This window comes from Periophthalmus magnuspinnatus, chromosome 21, assembly GCF_009829125.3.
Source record: "Periophthalmus magnuspinnatus isolate fPerMag1 chromosome 21, fPerMag1.2.pri, whole genome shotgun sequence".
NCBI classification, from domain to species: Eukaryota; Metazoa; Chordata; class Actinopteri; order Gobiiformes; family Gobiidae; genus Periophthalmus; species Periophthalmus magnuspinnatus.
In genome coordinates this window covers 31,516,209-31,525,235 of record NC_047146.1, presented here as the reverse complement: position 1 = coordinate 31,525,235, position 9,027 = coordinate 31,516,209, and positions in this window count along the sequence as shown.

The following is a 9,027-nucleotide window of genomic DNA, read 5'->3' as shown; positions in this document are numbered from 1 at the left end:
CCCCACTCTCTGCCATCTGCTCCGTCAATCTACATTTACAGCTGAATCTTTGATCCCCCAGATATTACGACAGTTGGTCATATAAATAAAAATACAGTTGGTCAATTGGGTGATGAAAACAAGGTCATGATGTTGTCAAATGTGCCTCATTTTAAAATTGCACTGATGCTCTCTGGTTCAGGAAATTAAGATTGAAAATGATTATCTTTTATAAGAAGAAATTGTATAAAAAGAAGAAAAAACGTAAGGAAGAGAAAAAGGTTTTGTCATATCACCCAAGTCCATCCAAAATATACAGTAAAGATAATCAAAGTGCAGTATTTGGCTAATCTTTCGACCACTAACTAGACAGTAGCAGTTTCAAACACACTTTTGTTGCGTCCCTGGGCAAGACACTTCAACCACATTCTCCTCGTCAGTTGATGTCTGAAATTGTTCTGGTACAGCTAACAACCTTTAATGAAAACAGCTACTATTTCAGCCAATTCCAAACTGCTTCACTCTTCAGTTCACCAGCAGAAGGGGTCCCTCGTACGATATGTTAATAAATAAATAACTTCTAATACAGTAGGGAAAGCTCTATAGTTTCATTTTAGCAAGCACAGGATCCTTCTCTTTAGAAAACAACCCCGTCTTCCTCATTCCAATCTGACATAAATAAATAAAATCCTCATCATTTGCTGAGTGTAGTCACGCCGCAGGGTCCTGGAGCTTTGGGGAATCCATCAAAGGGAAAAGTCTTCATGTTTGAGGCGTCATGCCAAACAATTACTCTCCCTTCACGCTAATATATGGACTGTCCCCCTGTCCTGTCTCTGGGGCTAACTATGTGGAAGCACTGGGCTTCGCTGGGGACTGTGTGTGTGTAAATATGGCTGTGGATGAAATGATGAGAGAAAAATACAGGAGATGTGGCAGAGGGAAAGAGGATAGATAGAAGCATATAGAAGTAAAGATGAGAGGCGTTTTTCATTTCCGTTTGGAGATTGGAGATTATGGACAGATATGATTGCTTGGACTGTATACCTTGGGATAAACTATGGCTTCTATCTGTTGTTTTCAAGCGATGGAAGGATCAATGAGGGATGAGTGGTAGCACGGAATTCATATTAAGTTGTCATTTGGTGAACTGAATGGTTTTATATTTATATTTATATATTCATAGAGCGACAGTTGCTCAATTGGTTCGTCTCCGGTGATTCAAAGGTTGGCCGTTGGAATCCTGCTCTTGACGTAAACATCACTGGTTGAGCAGTCAGATCCACTGACCCACAGGTTGGCTGCACGATTCCAGCTCCCACAAATGAAGGCTGTTGTTGTGTCCTTGGGAAAGACACTTAACGCACCTCACCTCAAATAGCTGCGTTGTGTGAATGTGTGAGCGGTTCCTTGATGTAAAGCATTTTGAGTGTCTTGAAGTTGGAAAAACGCTGTGTCCAGTTTCCATGGGTTACCGGCGTAGCAAAAACCTGATCCTTCCTTATTTGAATGAGTTTGACAGGACATTTCTCCATTCAAAAGTGGTTATATTTTCATTTGATTTGCTTAATTGCTATGGTAACAAAGGACTGTTGCCATAGCTTGAAACCCATAATGCACATTTCAAAGAGAGCACATTTCCAAACCGCAAGAAATACGATATTAGTCTATTTTTATTCACTAATTATAGTTTGAATTGGAAAGAATCTTATTTAATTCACACTTGAATCCACACCAAAATTAGGACCAAACTTGGAGTAAACCTGGAAATAAGCCCAGTATTAAACCAAGTCTACATTGGCCAACAACCTTTCTAATGACGCCCTTTAATATAACTCACTCTCACAACACATTTAAACAAACAACATGGGTTAAATGTCTTGCCCAAGGACACAAAAAAAGTACAAAATGAGTTGAGTGGGATTCAAACCACTTTTAAAACACAGTCACTATATCTTCTGTGTCCCTGTTACCAATCAGATATAAGGAAGAGGATGCGGCATGACTTTAAAGATAGATAAATGTCTGTTCTTGGTCTCAGATTTAGTAAAATAAATTTCCACAAAAAACGCGACTTATAGTCCAGTGCGACTTATACTCAGGAGCGACTTCTACACCGGAAAATACAGTACCACATCACTTCACAACTTATGTTTACTTATTGTCTCGCAATAAATCCTCTGCATTTGGCCCATCCTTTAAAGCACTGGGTAACCTGTAAGGAGCAGAGGACCCATCTCCAGATCATGAGCTAGGCTTGGTCAGGACTACCTCAGCTGGAGGATTTTATATTTCTATGTCTTTGTAACATCTTTCTGTAATTATAATATCATTAGCTGGTAGCTTTGCATTGTGGGCTGAAGTCATGAACTGCAGACAATATGCAAATTGGTTTTTTTTTACGTTCAAGAAATATATCTCTGCAGTTTATACCAAGACTTCATTTTCAGCTTGGGACATTGAAAACATTACAACAGCCACATTTCGTTGTAGCATTTTAGCATAACCGAATTTGTGCAAAGGGAGCACATAAAAATACATTTGTGAGTGGACAGAGAGTTTTCTTACATTAAAATATAATGCACTTTCAGCTTGCACTCTCAGAATACAAAATTAGCCTGTGCTTTTGTTTTGAATTGATTGAAGATAAATAGGCGTATTAATATAGCCTGGTGATGGGGCGCTAAAAATAGACCTGCTAAAATGAGAACCGATTTGGAACAAGCAAAACAAGAGTCTATTATGTAATTTGAAGCGTATTATCCACGGACCAGAGATTATACAGGAGTCGAGGGATTAACTGAGCTAGGACACAGTTTGCAAGGCCAGTTTGGGGCATTCAATCTTCATATTGTTGTGTTTTTTCTCTTAGCATGTCGCCCGTACAAGATGATCTCCGAGAGCGGATTTTAAGCAATGGTTCAGAAAATAGTAAATATGATTCGTATGGCAAGAAATAAAGGGTATTTAAGTCATTTTTGTGTCCTTTGGCAAGACACTAATGCATAGCCGCATAGATGATGGGGTGATGGGGTTGTAGTTGGATGGATGTAGCTGACTGGCAACTATTACTGTGCATGAAAACTACATAAATAAATATTTGAATCTCCATCATGATCTTTGACAGATACGTCATGAAGGGATCCAGCAGTTTATGAAATTACCTTTGGCAAAGACAGAAAAAGTAAAATAAAAATGTAGGAACATTTGGCAAATCATCAGATGTTAAAGGGACAATATTGCACTATTTCCTGGTCTATGTTAAAATGCTGTACAGTGGTTTCTGGTTTATCTTGGGGGTTATGTTCTAAAAATAACCCGCAATAGGCAAAATAGTAGAGAGAGCTTTATTTTTTACAATTATTTTCTATGTTTTTGTCTGTAAAACCCCTCACCACACACTTTATACACTTTTCTCACACAGGCGTTAACATTTTCTCACATTTCTCTCTTGTTTAAACTCTCTCAAAGTTCAAACCTTCGTAGGCGTCTTTGTCGGTGCAGAACGTTTCATCGACATTGTTGGTTTTGTCGGGGAGAAAACAAATTGCAAACGTACAGCACTTCAGAGTCACACTGCGATCCAACGTTTATGTAAAATTGTCTGAACACATTCTGTACTGTACAGGAGACACGGATAATTTCAGCCCTGGAATTACAAATCTCTACTAAAAAAGGTAAAAGGTAGAGCTGTGAGCATTTTGAGCTTTGGAGATGTAACAGAATGATAATAAAGTGTTATTCAGACATGTGTGAATGAACCAAAACACAACTCCAGGTCTGTTTTTCAGGAAGTAACAACGGGCTAACATGGCTAGAAGCTCACAATGGGCAATTTAGCAAAAAAAAGGGAATTTAAAAGGTGGAACTGATAATCAGACGTCACTTATAAACTGTATACTCAAGGGGTTTCTTAAAGTTACCATCTGGAAGTTTACTTGATTTTTATTTACCAGTAAATGTCACATGTGTAATCTGCCCTCACCTCACTGGGCCTTTGTTCAGCTTCACCTGTGCTCTGTGGTCTTCTTCTGTCGGACAAAGCTGGCACTTTATCAGCAATAACAAAGACAGCATCTAGTGGTGATATGTGAGAATACAGCAGGGGCGGGTCCGACAGTCTAATTACTGATGGTAGCTTTAAGTTATGTCAAGACCAAGACCAGAGGTGACAGAACCTTTTCTGTGGCAGCGCCCAGACAATGTAACAGCGCCCTCTGCCTGTCAGATCCTCTCAGTCTTTAACACAGTTTAAAACTAGACTGAAAACCCACATTTTCTCCCTGGCATTTAACACTGATTATAGAGGACATCTTAATGTTTTATTGTTCTTTCCCTATGTATTGTGTTATCTGTATATTTTTGTTTTTTGTTGACTTTTATGTGAAGCTGAAGTCGTTTTAAATGTGCTATATAAATAAATTGAATGGAAATGAATGTCATGTAGAGAAAGAAGAAGATTCCTTAAGTAACAAAGCTGTGAATGCAAACGACAATGTCAGTGGTTCTTATTTGTTGTTTACATATGATGGTGGAGTATAAGATGATACAGATGCATATGTCTTGTGAAAAGGGCAGCTGTTCATTTGTGCAGAATGCCCCTAAACACAGACGCTGACGGCAAACACAGCTGAGACTGATCCTGTTCTCATGTTATTTAAAGCTCCTATATTACGCAAAATAGACTCCTGTGAGCTTTAACCATGTGAGGATGGTGTTACCTCTCAAAAACAGACCTGGAATTGTGTTTTGTTTCATTTACGCAGTTTTGAGTGATCCTTTATTATTAGTCTGTCTACATCTGCAAAGCTCAGAATGCTCTGTTCCACCTTGTGATGTCATGAAGTGGTAGTTTTCAAGTTAACATCTCATTTTACCTTTAGTTCAGTAGCGATTGGCAGTTCCAGAGCTTAAATTATCAAAATGTTTCTATTGAAGGTGCGTGGAGTTTAAAAAACACAGTGGAGCACTTCCTGTATTACCACATGATGACATCACAAGGTGGAACAGAGTGTTTTCTGTTTGAAAGAAGAACTCTCCTAAACATGTGTGAATGAAACAAAACACAACTCTAGGCCTGTTTGTGATGAGGAAACAACATTAGAACATAGATCAGAGAATAGTGTAAAATGAGCCCTTTAATTATGTTTAAGTCAAACTGAAAGGTTTATTCATGGAAAGTATCATTTGCTCACAGTAAGAATGTTTTTGAGCCGTAAAACACCTGTAATTCAATAACTGAAAGACAGATAAGTTTAATGCTGTACTGTGGAACAAAGGACAAGCTCTTAGATCAATCCCCGTTTTCACCACCACCGGCACACGCCCACTACTCTGTACTTACATCGTTCTGCAATTTTATTTTCTTAATTGGTGGAATGCGTAGGAATCAGTAGCACTGTGTGATCTGCATCTGTCCATAGGAGCCGCAAACTCTTTGTTGTGTTGACGTTTACAGCGACATCAGTTTTCTAAAGTGAAAGTCAGCTGATTTGTTTCCTTTATTAAGTCCTTTAAGATGAATATAGTGGTCCCTCGTTTATCGTGGAGGTTATGTTCTAAAAACAACCTGCAATAGGCGAAATCCGCGAAGTAGAAAGTGCTATATTGTACAATTATTCTATACTAGACTATATATTATATTTATACACTTTTCTCACACAGGCGTTAACATTTTCTCACATTTCTCTCTCGTTTAAACTCTCTCAAAGTTCAAACCTTCGTAGGCGTCTTTGTCGGTGCAGAACGTTTCATCGACATTGTGGGTTTTGTCGGGGAGAAAACAAATCGCAAACGTACAGCACTTCAGAGTCACACTGCGATCCGACGTTTATGTAAATTTGTCTGAACACATTCTGTACTGGACAGGAGACACGGCACGGAGGAGACTGATGGACAATGGTCTACAGTCCAACAGCCAATCAGGACGCACAACACAATGGTCTACAGTCCAACAGCCAATCAGGACGCACAACACAATGGCACGCTCATACACTACAAAAAAAAGCATGTGAAATTGCACAAAAACAAAACAAAACAACAAAAAAAAACAATACGCGAAACAGCGAGACCGTGAAAGGTGAACCGCGATATAACGAGGGACAACTGTACTGCAATTTAAAATGTGCACATTATAACGTACAACATGATCCACAGCTGTCAGAGATTTTAACTACAGAGCAGACACAAGCACAATATGTCAGCTTTAATAAAATATGAAGGAATATTGACTTGACGATGAACAAATAATGTATTAAGAATGATTCCAGCGTAAGAACTACTTCATAAATAACTTAACCCAAACTGTGGACTTGTTGAAGTAGTTCCATTAGTACATTATAGTGTCGTTATTATTAAGCGTTACCCGTGACAGTTATTTTCTGATTGTAAAACCATTGTCACTGTTGCGGAGGAGGGGAGCAGAGCTGTTTTCACAATGTGCTCCCAAAAGTCACACTCCTTTTGAAAAAGTTTTAAGTGTCTTCCTGTCAAAAGCAGTTGCACTTTCTAACAGTAATTCAGTGGCAGCAGCTCACAGTGGGGGGACTATTATTGCATTAGAGAGCTCAGAATGGAGTTTGTGATTTATTACTGCCAACTTTAAACCAATGTAAGTAAGTTTCAGTTTTCAGCCGAGTTGTCGACAAAAATACTAGACCCTAGAGTCATTTTCTAAAAGTTTACTTCATGCACATTTTGAGTTCTGTGTGCGGCGTTTTGAAAGTGAGATTGGGACTTGCTATTTACATCCTTATGCAAATATATATCCATTTTTAACTCTTTTCTGCAAAAAAACAAAACAAAACTACAGAGCCGTGAGGAGTCTTGTACGTACAGTTTGCATGTTCTCTTTGTTTTGACTGGTTTGGGAACAGCCATTAGCAGGAGGATTTTACCCATGGTGCACGTTTTGGGTTGAAACAGAGCGCCTAGAGAAAAAGCCACCTAGAAACAGGGAAAAACATGCAGACTAAGCAAAACTGGGAAAGAAAACTGGGCAGCTTGGGAATAAAACTTGGAATCTTCCTGTTGTAAGGCATGGACATTGTGTCTAGAGCTGCACGAAACTAAACCTGGACGACACAGAAGTAAAACAAGACTAGCATAGGACCAAAACAAAGTCTACATCAGGACTAAACTGGGATTAAAGGTTCTTTATTAAGCAAAATTAAGGTGAGGTTCAAGCCACGTTTTAATGTTGTTACCGCCTCAAAAACAGACCTGCAGTTGTGTTTTGTTTCATTTGAGTAACTTTGTCTACATCTCCAAAGCTCAAAATGCTCTGTTCCACCTTGTGATGTCATGATGAGCAGTTTTCCAGCTAGCATCTACCTTTTATCTTTTGTTCAGTAGAGATTAGCAATTCTAGGGTGAAATGATCCAATTTAGTTTAAAAACACAGGACATCACAAGTTGGATCAGAGTGTTTTCTGTTTTAGAGAAGAACTAAGCCTAAATCTGCAAAGTTTGTGCGTTAAACATGTGTGAATGAACCAAAACACAACTCAAGGCATGTTTTGATGATTAAACGTGCCATAGATCAGGAAACAGTGTAATATAAGCCCTTTAAACTGGGACTGTCAAACTTTTTTCTTGGTGACTGCAGTACTGTCCATAGCTTCACGTACTTTTGATGACATATACTGGACAGTGCTCTTCCTTGTCCCCAAATGTCCCCTCTGTGTCTCTGAGTGCACCTGACTCAGACTTTGCTCCTTCAAAGTGACAGGGACAGTCTTTAAGTTATTCATGTGGACGTTGGGCAGAGTGCACTGAGGAGTGGGGTAGTGATCGTAACGTGGAGGAAGTTTTCACGGCTCCTGACGATGTTGGACAATGTTTGTTTAGCATTTTCTGTTAGCTTAATGTTGAACCAATGGAGATTTTCAGATTAATGAGCTTCTAAACTTCATTCAAATGTATTCTGACTCTTCAGTGTGAAATTTACCCAGCAGTAAACATGTAAAAGTGACAGAAACAGAACATTTTAGTGAATTCAGTGTTTCTTGTTCCAGTTAAGATGTGACCTGAAAGTTTAACCAAGTCCAAGTGCAGTTGTTGTAATTGAGACGTTACTTAGCTCTTGTGTCTACCATCTTAGGCGTTCCGGCCTAAAGAGTCCCCAGGCAGCCAGGGTACATTAAGAAGGTCCCACGGCAGACAACAATGTGCTTAGGAGGAGGGATGTTCCAAAGTTTTAGCCGTTTAAAAACTGCTGTTTCTACATTTTAACACTGCTCGTTTAATGGATATTTCTTTTTGTATTAAGGAATTGATTGTCGAACACTGAAGACTGTTTTTACTATGGTTAACTTTTAAAATATTGTTAAAACATAGATTGTATATATGTAGACATTGTATATACACATGGAAATAGCTAACCTGCTAGCTACGTCCATTGACTCTGGCTCCAATTCACTTTCTATTGAAAAACTGTGTCCTCTCTCTGTACCTGCTGCTGTCAGACTCGTCATTTTGGTCTTAAATGTTCGTATTAACCCTCTCTACATGATCCGGGGGTTTTATTTCACTGTTGTGTCTGTAAATCAAGATATGAACATTAATAACAGACAAACCAGGCGCCTTCTCTCTCTGAGGTCGCTCGTGCTAGCGTTAGCAACAAGATTGATTGACAGGGTTGATTAACAGCGTTGTGAAGCGTCTGCTCTCTGTGGTGCGAGCGGGAAGGAGCATTAGCTTCAGCAACCTTTCTACGGATGTTGCACTTTGGTTGCTATGATACTTGCGGTCAGAATTCCAATGGAACTATAACCGCTCGCCTCGATGAGCTTTATTTGGAGCTGAACGCTGTGGGGAACGTCACACTCACTTAGTGCACTTCTTTATACAGTCTGTGCCTGTAACATAAAGATTCTGAAATTTGATCCTGAGCTCCATACATACACTCAGCAGCTCTGAAAAAAAGGTCAACGCTTTGAATTTTGATTCTGGGGATACGTGGATTTCAGTTTATGAATGTTAAAGCGCCACTTTGTAACTTTTCAGCTCAGGTATCTGCCTTCTGCGTGACTCTGCTTGACTGACTTG